The 15515-nt window shown below is 37.9% G+C and overlaps 1 protein-coding gene across 1 annotated transcript in view; it reads left to right on the top strand.

Annotated features, from left to right (window-relative positions):
* Nucleotides 1-15515, top strand: part of DENND1A (DENN domain containing 1A) — a 545605-nt gene that overhangs the window by 92841 nt on the left and 437249 nt on the right. The window lies entirely within an intron of this gene.

Below are 15515 nucleotides of genomic sequence, written 5' to 3'. Positions count from 1 at the left end.
TTTCCAGTTCTGAACTTTCATTTATCTTTTTATTTTCTACAAATTTTTTGATCTTGTCTTTTTGTTTTTTTTTTTTAAACATACCAGCAAAGTCATTTTAATGTCTATGTCTGATAACACCATTATTTCAGTCCATTCTGGATCTGTTTCTGTTGTCTTGGAACTCTGGTTTTCAGGCACCTTTCTTTTGTCCTTGTTTGCTTGGTTGTATTTGATTGAATGCCAGTTATTGTATATTAAAAATTATAGATATACTTAAAGCCTGGGTAATATTGTCCTCTTCCAGAGAGGATTTATATTTGCTTTTTTGGCCTTTAGGCTAGGAGCACTAGCAATCTTCCCTCTGCTCGCTCCATCATTCTCTCCCTTCCAATCAGGGATTTAGATTACTTGGAGATGGGCTTCAGTTTCTGTGAGAATTAATCTACTTTTCACTCTTCTCATGGGGTGCCTACGGGAGGCTCCTCTCTTTCATGGGCCTGGAATTCCAGTTTTGCCCTCTTGGTAATTTGAAACCTCTGAGCAGCTTTTGGCTTCTTAACTATCTCTTCTGGAGAAATTTCTAGAGAGATCTTTAGGAGAAATGCGGCCTCACATGCTAGAATCACTTTTTTTTTGGAATTCCTTCTCCTGGATCTTGGTTCTGTGTAAGTCTATACTATTTTGGGTAATTTTTGTGAGGCCTTTGAATAGTTGTTCTTTTTTTATATTTTATTCATCTGTTCTGTTTTTTTCTGAAGTGAACATTGGTTTAAATCCTAGTTCACCTTTACTGGAAGTAGATATCCAGCTAGCCTTTTTTTTTTTTAAAAAATAAAAGCCCCATGTTCAGGCAGTGGGCTAAATTTGTTATAATATCTCATAATCATAATGTATGTTTTGTGAAAAAGGTAGTACTATCCCCATTGTCCTTATGAGGAAACTGATATCTAACGTAGTTAATGAAACTGTTCAAGGTCACAACAAAATATTTTTCCTGAGGAACTAAATAATCCTATGGTGGGCTTGCTTCTCTTTTAGACTTTGGATTTTAGGATAACAAATACTCTGATACTATATGACAAATACACAAGAAATTAAGTGATAGAGAGAAGAGGCCAAATAGGATGAGAATATGAGTATTATACGAGGGTGAGCTAGATGTATGTATATAATATAGACTACAGAAAACCTATAATTAATTTTGTATGCATGAATAACTGAATGTAAATCTGCCCACACAATGAAAAGTTGAATTGAGATCCTTTTTAATGGAAAAATCTTTTTCTAAATATTTGCTGTACTTAACTAGGTTTGATTTTCTATTAAGTCTCTACACATATACATGTAATATTTAATTCATAGTGTATGATTAATCATGGGTATGTTAGAATTTAGAAATTATTTTTAGAGTCATGCTTCATTATTTCATTATCTATTTCCATACTCTGCTGGACTGTTAAAAGTTTGAAAGAAGAATTTTTTAAATACTTTTTGATAGACCTCCAACAAAGGGAATCTAGGAGGTGTTTGAGCCTCATGTTCGATGAATGGTGAAGTGTTTGTGCACAGGGTTTGTGCCAAAGTTGGACAGTTCTTGGGACATGATAGATGGAATGTCAGACCAGAGTAGAGAACAGGAATGCAGTAGATGGGGAGGCATGGGGAGATGGTATATTGAATCAAGCCTGACGGACAAGATGAGGATGAAAAGGGGGGAGCTGCTGTTGAGAACTTTAACCAACAGAATCAAGCAAATCTCTTGCCATTGAATTGATTCTGACTTACAGTGACCCTATAGGACAAAGTAGAACTGCCCCAGAGGGTTACCAAAGGCTGTAATCTTTATGGAAGCAGACTGCCACATCTTTTTCCCACGGAGCTGCTGGTGGTGGGTTTGGACCAGCAACCTTTTGCTCAGCAGCTGAGTGCTTAACCACTGTGCCACTAGGGCTCTTTCAAGAGAATCAAGAGTAGCATGTAATATGGTATAAGGAATGGTTTGATACAAGTAGTCTGGAAGTAAGGTGGAGAAGAAGAAATGTATGCTGCAATAGGCTGGTGGGTAATGGCAGCTTCGAGGAAAGTTTATGACCTGGACATTTGGAAATGATTTTTGAGAGTCCATAGTTCATCTCAAGAATCTCCTGTTTAGTTAACTTTCCCTAGATTATGCTGCCTTACCAAACTAAAAAAAGAGACCACAGAAATCTTAATGGCTGAGAAAAACAAAAATTTATTACTCTCCCACAATACATTTTGGTTGTAGCTGTGCTCCAGGGTCAACTTTGTCCCTCATTCAGGGACCTGGACTGAAGGAGCAGCCCTCATCTGGGATAAGCCTTTCACCTGATAGAGGGAAAAAGAAATGATGGAATTATGTGATGGTTTGTAAAGCTTTGGCGACAAGTTGATACAGGTCACTTCCATTCACATTTCTTTGACCACTTCTTTCACAGAGAAGAACACTGCAAGTCACATGGCAACAGGCCTGTATGTGTACTTCTTTCCAAGAAGGAGCAGTGAAAAATAGCTTATAAAATCACAATCTACCACACCTTCCTTTCTAGGTCTTTAAATGTGATAAGTGTGCAGTCTTGAAGAATTAGATCCAGTTTGCCTTATTTTATTGATTCTAAGTGTTATAGATTGAATTGTGTCCCCCCAAAAGATGTGTTGAAATCCTAACCCTTGTACCTGTGAATGTGACCCTGTTTGGAAATAGAGTCTTTGAAGATGCTATCAGTTAGGTTAAATGAGGTCATACTAAGTAGGGTGGGTCCTGATTTTATATGATCGATGTCCATGTAAAAGGAGAAGATAGACAGGGATACAGAGGAAGGACACCTTGTGATGCTGCAGCTATAGCCTGGAGCTACCACGTGTTAGATGAGAGGCGTGGAACAGTTTCTCAGAGCCCTCACAAGGAATCAGCACAGTTTATACCCTGATTTAGACTTCTAGCCTCCAGAACTGTGAAACAATAAATTTATATTTTTATAAGCCACCCAATTTGTGTTATTTTGTTATGGCAGCCCTAGGAAACTAATACACTAAGATACACATTTTCTCCCATAGTTGAAAATCTGAAATCTTGATGCATCGTACAATAGATGGGGTCTTATAATCACTGTAAGCCAGGCAACTGTTGTGATGTCATTGCTTGGGTATGGATGAACTTGGTTGTTAGTCCTGGCACGGCTTTGAACCAGTTTGAACTGGTTTAGTCATGGCTGATGAAGCAAAGTTGGAACAAACCCGAATTTTTAAAATTTGGGTGACCCAGAACCATAACTGGAATAGAAGAAATTATAGGTTGAAGCACTGGAATGGATGACTCAGAAGAGGCATAGTGAGCCCTTTCAGGAGCCTGATGCATGAGATTTGATTATTGCTGGGACTGAGGAGAGTGACACACATTCAAAGTGGTGCGGTCAGCTGCCATCTTTGAGCAAGGCTCCTCTGTTTCCTACTCAGCACAAAATCTGACGGGCAAGAGATTTGGTTGCTATGCAGTGTGTACACTACCTTTGTTTTCTAAGAGGGAGATTAAGTTTCTAGCCGGGCTTTGACCTGTAATTTTACCTGTTCTGGTTATGGTTCTGGTTCACCCAAATTTTAAGAATTCAAGTCTGCTCCAGTGTTGCTTCCTCAGCCATGATTGAACCGAACTGGTTTGAACTGAACCCTGGAGGTATGATTGGACAACTGTAGCCAATTGATGGAGCCCTGGTGGTGCAGTGGTTAAGAACTTGGCTGCTAACCAAAAGGTTAGGAGTTTGAATCCACTAGCTGCTCCTCGGAAACCCCATGGGGCAGTTCTACTCTGTCCTGTAGGCTTGCTATGAGTTGGAATGGACTTGACGGCAACTGGTTTCAACCGGTCTGTTGTTATTAGGTGCCATTGAGTCCATTCCGACTCATAGCAACACTATGTACAACAGAAGAAACACTGCCTGGTCCTGCATCATCCTCACAATCTTTGTTATATTTGAGCCCATTGTTGCAGCCACTGTGTCAGTCCATCTCTTTGAGGGTCTTCCTCTTTTTCTGTGACTTTACCAAGCATGATGTCCTTCTCTAGGGACTGGTCTTTCCTGATAACATGTCCAAAGTACACGAGATGAAGTCCTGCCATCCTTGGTTCCGAGGAGCACTCTGGTTGTATTTCTTCCAGGACACATTTGTTAATTCTTTTGGCAGTCCATGGTATATTCAATATTCTTCGCCAACACCATAATTTAAAGGCATCAGTTCTTCTTCCGTCTTCCTTATTCGTTGTCCAGCTTTCGCATGCATATGAGGCTATTGAAAATATCATGGCTTGGGTCAGGCACACCTTAGTCCTCAAAGTGACATCTTTTCTTTTTAAGACTTTAAAGAGGTCATTTGCAGCAAATTTGTCCAGTGTGATACGTTGTTTGATTTCCTGACTGCTGTTTCCATGGCCGTTGATTGTTGATCCAAGTAAAATGAAATTCTTGACAATTTCAATATTTTCTCCATTTATCATGATATTGCTTGTTGGTCCAGTTGTAAGGATTTTTGTTTTCTTCATGTTAAGGTGCAGTCCATACTGAAGGCTGTGGTCTTTGATCTTCATCAGTAAGTGCTTCAAGTCCTCTTCACTTTCAGCAAGTAGGGTTGTGTCATCTGCATATTGCAGGTTTTTGATGAGTCTTCCACCAATCCTGATGCCACATTCTTCTTCATATAGTCCAGCTTCTTGGATTATTTGCTCAGCATACAGATTGAATAAGAATGGTGAAAGGATGTAACCCTGACACACACTTACCTTGATTTTAAACTATGCAGTATCCCCTTGCTCTGTTCGAATGACTGCCTCTTGGTCTAAGTACAGGTTCCTCGTTTTGGAATTTCCATTCTTCTCAATGTTATCCATAATTTGTTATGATATACATGATCGAATGCCTTTGCATAGTCAACAAAACACAGGTAAACATCTTTCTGGTATTCTCTGCTTTCAGCCATGATCCATCTGACATCAGCAGTGATATCCCTTGTTCCATGTCCTCTTCTGAATCCAGCTTGAATTTCTGGTAGTTCCCTGTCAATGTACTGCTGCTACTGCTTTTGAATGATCGTCAGCAAGATTTTACTTGCATGTGATATTAATGATACTGTTCAATAATTTCTGCATTCTTTTGGATCACTTTTCTTTGGAATGGACACAAATATGGATCTCTTCCAGTCAGCTGGCCAGGTAGCTGTCTTTCAAATTGAACTTCTCTTTCAACTTTAACTTGCATATGAGCAATAATGATCTGTTTCACAGTCTGTCCCTGGCCTCGTTCTGATTGTTGATATTGAGCTTTTCCATTATCTCTTTCACAGCTGTAGTCGATTTGATGCCTGTGTTTTCCATCTGGTGGGGTACACGTGTATAGTTGCCGTTTATGTTGTTGCAAAAAAGTATTTACAATGAAGAAGTTGTTGGTCTTCCAATATTCTATCATGCGATCTCCGGTGTCGTTTCTGTCGCCAAGGCCATATTTTCCAACTACCAATTCTTCTTTGTTTCCAGTCACTAATAATCATCAATGCATCTTGATTGCATATTTGATCAACTTCAGACTGCAGAAGTTGGTAAAAATCTTCAATTTTCTCATCTTTGGCATTAGTGATTGGTATGTAAATTTGAACAATAGTCGTATTAACTGAACTTCCTTGTTAGGCGTATGGTTATTCTATCGCTAACAGTGTTGTACTTCAGGATAGATCTTGAAATGTTCTTTTTGACGATGAATGTGATGCTATTCCTCTTCAATTTATCATTCCTGGCATAGTAGACCATATGATTGTCTGATTCAAAATGGCCAGTACCAGTCCATTTCAGCTCACTAATGCCTAGGATATTGATCTTTATGTGTTCCATTTTTGATGACTTCCAGTATTCCTAGATTCATACTTGGTACATTCTACATTCTGAAGATTAATGCATGTTTGCAGCTGCTTCTTTTCATTTTGAGTCATGCCACATCAGTAGATGAAGGTTCTGAAAGCTTGACTCCATCCACATCATTAAGGTCAGCTCTACTTTGAGGAGGCAGCTCTTCCCTAGTCGTATTTTGAGTGCCTTCCAACCTGAGGAACTCATCTTCCGACACTATATCACACAGTGTTCCTCTTCTATTCGTAAGGTTTTCACTGGCCAGTTTTTTCAGAAGTACACTACCAGGTCCTTCTTCCTAGTCTGTCTTAGTCTGGAGACTCTGCTGAAACCTGTCCACTAAGGGTGACCCTGCTGGTGTTTGAAATACTGGTGGCAGAGCTTTCAGTATTACAGCAACACGCAAGCCACCACAGTATGACAAACTGACAGACACATGGTGGTTCAACTGGTTTAGCCAACTGATATTTCAGGACTATTTGAGAAGGGAATATGAGTCTTGATCTTCAACTGAAAACTTTCTGCTGACATCCTGTAGTAACGCCCAGCATTGGTTACAGAATGGGTGTCAACAGCTTGGGAAAAAATCTTGGAGGCAACAGTGGAACATTTTTTAAAAGAAAAGCTGTATCACCAGTGCTCCTGATGATACAGAGAATGATCTTGTGTGGAAAAACCTGAACTGAGGACTCTGAGTTGAAAAATGATTCAGAAGAGTGGATCTCTAAATGTGAAGAAATTTTAAGAATACTTTCAGTTTTTTTTTTTTTTGGTGCTTATATTTTACTTTTTATGTAGGCATAGGAGTTATGTAAAAAAAAGAATTCTGTTAATGTCCTTAAGGACACTTATCAATAAGTGTAAGTTAATTTTATGTGGTAAAAAACCACTGTATCATAATTTAAATGCCCCCCCCCCCATTTGATGGTACATGGACTGGTTGTACATCTTGCTATCTATCATTGTCTTCTTAGATTTTATGAAATATGGTAACTTGCTTCTTGAACATTTATGTTCAATATGTTTTAGACAAATGGAGCCAAGGTTCTGTTTTAGATGGTCTTCTTATAGTACATACCTTGAGATTAACTTTGAACTAAGTTTATTTATTCTAGCTTTAAATGAAATTTATGTAAGATGAATCAGTAATACCAATGTTCTTGAACCGTAATTTAATTCCACTGTTTGATACCACATAGTGTAGTTAACGTTTTTCTCCAAAACAGTAGACATTTGGTAAGGAGATGAGTTTTGTTTTATTTTCTATTCATTCACCATATTTTTATGCAAATAACACACGTGTTATACTTTTTTTTTGCCAACCGTGCTCCCCCCCCGGTATTTCCATAAGTGTGCAATGCTAATATTTTTTTTTTCAGCAACATGTAAAAAATAGCATAGCACACTTAGAAAAATACCTGGGGTGTGGGGCTGCAGTTGAAAAAAAAAAACGTGTAACACACATGTCAGAAGTGTAAAAATATGGCTTAAACTCAAATAGATAGCCAAAGGCTTCTGTTTTCAAGCAAAATAACTGTTTGCAGTAATACCTTAGGTATAGATTGGGAGATGTGCTGATGTCATAAAAAGATCAAATGGAATCTACGATACCCTGTTCTGGAAGAATGTTTTTGCCATTTTGTCAGCTTCCTTTCCCTCACTTTGTGGCCTTCTCAGTTTTGAACTACCCATGTGTTTTGAATTTAAATTATATATATATCGTAAAAAACAGCTAATAATAAGTAGCACATTGGTGGTTTTCCAAATGTAAAAGTTGGTTTAGCAATAAATATAGTGCATGATCTCTTCTCATTCAGTTCTTCAAATTATTTATCTTCCTTTGGAAGCAAACATTTATGAAACGTCCTATAATGAGTGAATGAATTCAGCAAACTACTGAGGCATTGTGCTAGAGTTTACAAAGATAAATAGAGCACTACTCTGCCTGCAAGGAACTTGAAATCTATTATTGGAAAGTGATTGAGATTTAAAGGTATTGGTATCTCCACCCTGGACTTGAGTGGCATTGTGGTTTATAGGTTAAGAGCATACATTTTAGAGCCTGTCTAGATCTGAGTTTAAATCTGAGTTTAAATCCTGCTGCTGCTCCTTTGTCAGCTTATTGCAAGTTGTTTCACCTCTTGAAGCCTGAGGATCTTCATTGTAACCTAGCATATCGTAGACATTCAGTAGATGTTAGCTGCTGTTGTGTCGTGTTTATCATTCATCGTCATAATTTGCATGTGTTTGTGAAAGAATGTTGATTTTTGTGTCAAACAGATCTGGTAGGATTCTAATTCTGTCTCTGATATTTATTAGGTGTTGATATCACACTGCCTGTGTGATACCTGCTCTTGAGTTTTTCCTCATAGACACCTGAAACTGAACTTAGGATCTTTTCCCAAAATTTTGTTCCTTCTACAGGGCTCCATTTAGAGTTGCTGGTACCAGCTGGGAGTCATCCTCTCTCCCTCTCCGTCTCTCTATTTCTCTTACACTTTCACACACTCACTCATCTTTTACATCTAATTCTACCTCTTACCTCAAGTCCGCTAACTTCTCCTCAGCTCTATTGCCATTACTTGTGTTGAAGTCTGTACCATTTCTCACTCAGACTGCAGCTGACTAGTCTACTTACATTTGTCTTGCCTAATTCTTGTCCATTCTCCACAGAGCAGCTGGAGTAACTTTTGGAAAACATATCTGATAACCCTTCCCTACTTCCTACTCCTTTTTTTAAAAAAGCTCTCAGTGGCTTCCTGTTACACCTGATTCTTTAATGTGCCCTGTGAGATGCTCCTAGGCTTGACACCAGCCTCCTTCTCTGGCCTCATTTTGTACCATTGGCTCCCTTGCTCTTTGTGATGGTCACACTGACCTTCTACTTCTCCTTTTAAGCCAAATTCCTTCCTCCCTCAAGTCTGCCTTTAGTCAATGCTGTTTTCTCTGCCCAAACCACTTTCTCTTTCCCTACTTTTATCTGCCTGATTCCTTTGCATCCTTGAAGTCGGTACTCATGTGACAATTGCATCAGGATGTCTTCAGCCTCTCAAAGTTGAACCTTCCTGTTACGTGCTGTTACAGCATGCCATTCTTTTTCTTTGCAGCATTTACCACCCATTTAATGTCTTCCCTACCTGAACTCTGGGTGGTACAGTTAATGTGCTTGGCTGCTAACTGAAAGGTAGGAAGTTCAAGTCCACCCACAGGTGCCTCAGAAAAAAGGCCTGGCAATCTGTTTCTGAAAAAATCAGCCATTGAAGACCCTATGGAGTATACAGGTCTACTCTGACATATATAACGTCTCCATGAGTTCCAGTAGACTCGATGGCAGCTCATTTGGTTTTGATTTTCTACCTGGACTCTAGATTTTTTGAGAACATAGATTGTATCTGTTTTGTTCACTGCTTAGTTATTCCCAGAGTTAAGCACAGTACCTGACACATTGTGGATACTAGATAAATACATAGTTGTTGAAAGGATGAATAAATGAATGAACATCACGTGCCTTATTAAGGTTGGTGTTGAGAATTAAATTAGAACACAAATGGAATCTGATTGTATATTATGTGGCATGTAGTGGGTTTGTGGTATTAGCTCCTTTCTTTCTTGTTCTTTTCTGTCTCTTTTCTCTATGCCCTAAACAATAGGAAAAGGGCCACTAGTATTTTTCAAACTATAGATCGGTTGTGACTCACTAGTGGGCAGTGGAATCAATTTATTGGGCCTTGAAGTAGATTTAAAAGTATGAAATGCAATAAAATAAAAATTATTAGAGAAAATAATAGTAAGGGAAAGTATTGTTCCCTGAAACTTTTAATGTGGGGTATGTGTATATACCAGGTGGAAATGTAACATATTTTTTAATGTGGGTCATGGGCAAAACAATCTGAAAGCCATGGTTTTAACTATTGCACACTGTGTTTTAAGTTCAGGCATCTATATTAGGATATATCCTGTTCTCAAAGAAATGTAATTCTGTACGCTCACGTGTTACAGTGTTCAAGGCCCTAGAATCCTCCTTAGGTAGCAGTAATATTAGCAAAAGCTCTAGGATTACTGTTTTTTTCCTTTATATAGATCCTGTATCTATCTATTTCTAACCTGCAAGTTTTTTGAAAGTAACTTCTACTTCTGCATGTTTTACTTCTGTGTGCCATGGCCTTTTCCACTCTATTGAAAAGATAGCTCCAACATTGTTGATATTTAGTATGGTGACATCTGTCTTATATAAAATATATAATGGCAATGTTAATATTATACACCCACTCCTCACTTATTGACATGGTTAAGTTCCAAAGACTAGATCGTTATGCGAAAATCAGTGTTAAGCAAAAATGGAGGATGACCACATTAGATCACAAAATGGAAGATGACTACATCATCACACAACTGCCAAAGTACGTCATTACATAACTGCCAAATTACATAATTACATAACTGCCAAATTATATCATTACATAACTGCCAAACCACTGAGAATCATGGCCCAGCCAAGCTGACACATAGCCTTAACCATCACAACCAGCGTTACTCTTGCCTCATACCTCAGTGTTCATTACTGCCAGATGTATGTCGTTAATGTGCAAAATAGTTGGATAGTAGATTTTTCACTATTGTTGTAAATGCGAAATGTCAGATAACGAGATAGTAAGTGAGGCATAGGTGTATTATGTCTGTCATAATGACATTCTCTAATAGCTCAAATTACTGCTCTTATTAAATTTTATTACTCTAGTGACTTTATAGGCTTTTGTATTATTAGTTTGATAAAAGCATATGTTATACAGATATATAAAAACCCACATTATATGAAGGGTGATAGAAAGCCAGATCAAGACAAAAAGAAACCAAAACTTTAAAAAATTAAGGTGATAATTGTTACGATTGCGGTAGCTTAGTAGGTTATTTCAGTTTTCAGTGAATTTTTTTATATTGGTTTGATAAACATTTGTATAACTGAACTATGCTTTTCTTCTTTAAGGCCAGTGGTCAGTTTAGAACCTTTGATGTTGTTGACTTTCTCAGCATTAATCATTGTTTTATACTTCAGTCTCCAAGGATGCATAAATTATGATAATGGAAACAAGGGGAGAGCTGGAGCTGGTGGTTGCTGCTACATTATTGTGTCCACTGGGATGGTATTTTGTGTGCTTGTCCTCTGCAGATTGTTGGGCTGAAGAACTGGATTCTGTCTCCCGCAAAGCTAGAGACAACAATGAATTTTAAAAGGCATCAGAAAGCAGTCCTGTTCAGTGATCTGTTTGGAACTCTTATACATTGGATGGAACAAAATTATTCTGGGGAATCTTATGAAATTTCACGAAGGCTTAGGTTGTCTCCTTCCTTATAGTTAATCTGTTTGTAGACATTAGTGGCAAATGCTCAAATAATACAAATTGTTACCTCTAATCCACCGTAAAGAAAGATTGTGGTTAAGTCAGAGTTCACTTCTCACATTTTCTTATTACAGGTTTCTGTCAGCCATTGCAGACTGGTGAGCTAGATGCTGTTGAATTCTTAGAACAGGAGCTAAACAATGGTTTCTTGTTTATTCTATACATATATATATTTCTTTTTAGAGTTATGATATTTATTTTGGAAAATTTAGAAAATAAATGAAAAAAATATAGTATTAAAATTTCCCAACACTCAGAGATAATTCCTGTAATTCTGTTACGTATATTTGTTTCAGCCTGTTTTCTGTTTATATGTAAGAGAATGCTGGGTACATTTTTTTCTGATAAACTTGAGATGAAATGTATATTTTTAAGGAAAATAAACATTGCCATAGTTAACTGACAAAGAAGTAGAAAACTTACCTGGAGCAATGTTCATGGAAGATTTGATAAAGTCGTCAAAACACCATTCCTAAAATGTTGTCAGTCCCAGATGGTTTAACTGGTTAGTAGTTGCGTCTTCATAGATAATGCCTGTGCTGTTTAAATTGTTCTACTACTAAAAAGGCTGGCATGCTTCTTTATTTTACTAAGTTGTCATAACTCAAGTATGAAAATGTCCTAACGTTGACAAAAAGATAAGACAGAAAAGAAAACTACAAACCAATCTCGTTTATGATGAGGAAATTGACATGGAAGGTCAGTGATAGCACAGTTGTTCCTACCAGTTTAGATAATCAGCAAGAAAATCAATTTTGTATATATTGGATGTAGAATGCCATTACATTATTCACTATCGATATGAATGACTTGAGGAGCCCTGGTGGCACAGTGGTTGTGGGAGAAAGATGTGGCAGTCTGCTTCTGTAAAGATTTACAGCCTTGAAAACCCTCTGGGGCAGTTCTGTTTTGTCCTGTAGGGTCACTAGGAGTTGGAATCGACTTGATGGCAATGGGTTTTGGGATGAATGACTTACAAATTAGATTTTATTCTTAACAAAGTGTATTTATCATGTGTAAGATATAGAAAACAACAAAAAAAATTTTATTTCCAATTGTCTATTACTGCCTAACAAGCTCGCCCCTAAACTTAGGAACTTAACACAACAATGATTTATTATTTCTTATGCTTCTTTGGATCGGCTGGGCTCTCCTGTGCAGTTCTTCTGCTCCATGAGGTGTTGACTGGGAGCACTCATTCAGCTGAGAACTTCGAATATCCAAGATGACTTCACTTACATGTCTCACCTAGGTGGCTGAGATAGCCAGGCTGGGCCTTCCTCTGTCCATGTAGCCTCTCTTCATTCAGAAGTCCAGCCTGAGATAAACATGGCAGCCAGATCCCAAAAGGGTCAAAAGTGGAAGCTGCTGAGCCTCTGAAGGCCTAGGTCCAGAACTGGCACAGTAGGTCCAGAACTGGCACAGAGTAATTTCAACTACATTCTGTTGTTCAAATTAAGTCAAGAAGCCAGTCTGACTGACAAAACAAAAAAAAAAAACAAACAAAAAAAAAACCAAACCCATTGCCATCCAGTCAATTCTTACTTATAGTGGCCCTATAGGACAGGGTAGAACTGTCCCATAGAGTTTCCAAGGAGTGCCTGGTGGATTTGAACTGCTGGTCTTTTGGTTAGCAGCCATAGCAGTTAACCGTTACGCCACCAGGGTTTCCAGCCTGATTGAAGGAGAGGGGAAACAGACTTTACCACTTGATGGGAGAGGTGGCATGTGCCAAAGGGAAGGGCCTAATTGATAGTGAGGTCTTTGAAGAAAATCTACTACACTAGCTTAGAACTAGTTTGAAGCCCTCTGTGTACACCTTCCCAGAATCCACTTCCCTTTCATCCCTTTAAAATTATTTTGTTGCTTATCTTGATCATTTAACCATATACATAGGTATCTGTAAACAACCTATTATTTAGTTTTACGTGATTGATACAAGTTTATTTTTTAAAATCATCCTGTAAGTTTGAATTTAGAATACCTTCATGTTCATCGAAGATTATTTATAAAACTCAGAAAAGCAAAAAGAAGAAAATTAAAATAGCTTCTAATCCCAATCCCTAGATACAACCATTAGTAACATTTTAGGACATGTTAACACATGTGCACACATCCCACATTCATACCAAGTTATCTTTTGCTCTCTGAATCTGTTTTCCTGAGTTGAAGTGGTAAGGGCTACTTCATCATCTGAATCAATTCAATTCGTGAATTCTGGGTGATAGTAGCAAGAATTTGGATTTGTGAGGTATTCATCCAAACATTTATCTGACTCTTTTAGGGTAGTCAGAGTTTGGATAGTGAAGGATGTCTTTGTGTCTGTGTGTGTGTGTTTATAAGGTGTAGTTAGAAAAAAATGAGTGGGGGCAGAGGACCATATCACAAAGCTGCTTTTTAAAACTTAGGATGGAGAAATGGTCTTAGTAGATTATTGTTAAATACTCTTCTACAAAAGTGGTTCTCAAACTGTAGTATGCATGACAATTACTTGGAGGGTTTGTTAAAACAGCTTGCTGGATCTCACGCCAAGGGTTTGATTCAGTACGGCTAGGGTGGGGCCTGAAAATTAGTATTTTTAAAAAATTTCTAGGTAATGCTGATTTTGCTATCCCAGGGACGACACGGTGAGAACCTCTGTTCTACATTATGATTTTTAATGGATGTATTGTTGTTCTTCACATAGCTATATCATAATTTGTTTGGTCAATACCTTGTAGGATAGTTAGGTTATCTAAATAGTTTTGCTATTATAAATAATACTTAATGATCATCATTATATACATTTTTAGCATTTCCTTAGAATATATTTTTAGAAGTTGAATTACCTGATCAAAGGGCTGGCACATTTGTAAAACCTTTAATGTATAATACCTCATTATATTACAGAGGGCTGCTGTTGTTATTAGGTGTCAAGCCGATTCTTACTCAGCAATGCCATGCGACAGAGTAGAACTGCTCCATAGGGTTTTCTAGGCTGTAATCTTTACGGAAGCAGATCGCCAGGTCTTTCTCCCGTGAAGCTGCTGGGTGGGTTTGAACTGCCAGCCTTTTGGTTAGCAGTTGACCTCTTAACTGTTTGCACCACCAGGGCTCCTTTTACAGAGGGCAGTACCCATTATATTTCAACTAGCAAAATATGAGGGAGATTTAAATGAATGTTCTGCAATCTCTGAGGGAAGTTTCCCAAGGGGACTCCCCAAATAATTTAGCATTGAAATAAGTGTGTTGCCTCATTAAGGTTATTATTCTGTGAGGATAAGTCATTTGGGTGTAAAAACTGTAATATATTAAAAAGTTGATCACCTTATATAAGTTATACCCTGCACATGATTGATTAGCATTTTTAAGGGTATGTGTTAGATTAAGGAATCTATTCTTCTTAAGCCTCCCAACACCTGGACCCGCATGCTGTTTATCATTTATAATCTCCTACTGTGGAATCCCAATGTAATTTTACATTTCACAGCGTAATTTGGTAAAAAGATGGGTTATCTTTATTAGGGATCAAACATTTCCAAGGAACTTAATACTCTGATCTTGAAGGCCAAAGATTTGGTATGAATCTTATATCCCTGCCCCTTTCTTTGTGACCTTGGAGATAATCTAAGCTCTAAATCTCCATTTTATCATTCCTAAAATGATGATAGTAATACCTGGGGTTGTTTGTATAGAGAGTGGATATTTCTGGACCAGGGCAGTATTCTCCTACTGGATCCCAAGGAGTTCTGCCAGAAGTGACCTGCTCCCTCCTTCCTTGAGGGAGGACCACAGATGAGAGACCAGTTAGCCATCTACAGCTCTTTCCATCCTTTTGGCCCACTCTGACAAGGTGCGAGGATGGAGTTAACTCTGGGACTGATGAGTACTACTGTTTGTGTTTAGAATGCCTCTCTATTTTCCTCTTTTATGTATCCACTCTGTTCCTTTAACTTTTTCACTGGATTGCTTTGAGGGTTTTATGAATTCTGTAGCATGCGAAAGCTATTCGAAAACTGTACAGTGCTTTGGAACTCAAAGTAACATGGTGTTTGACCCTACTCAAGACCCTCAGGTGTAATTTTAGAGGGCCAGGTAGTTATTTATATTCCTGTAAATTGTTTTCTGATATTAGTAAGTGAACTCACAGATTTTGGATGTATCATACATTCTCAATTTCCAAAAGGATCATATGACATAAATTTGTAAAGCAGTTATTTGGAACTTGAATTATAAAATCTCCTTAG

This window comes from Trichechus manatus, unplaced genomic scaffold (assembly GCF_000243295.1).
Source record: "Trichechus manatus latirostris isolate Lorelei unplaced genomic scaffold, TriManLat1.0 scaffold00038, whole genome shotgun sequence".
Classification (NCBI taxonomy): domain Eukaryota; kingdom Metazoa; phylum Chordata; class Mammalia; order Sirenia; family Trichechidae; genus Trichechus; species Trichechus manatus.
The sequence above is the reverse complement of the archived record's forward strand: the minus strand, read 5'-3'. Positions and strand labels throughout refer to the sequence as shown.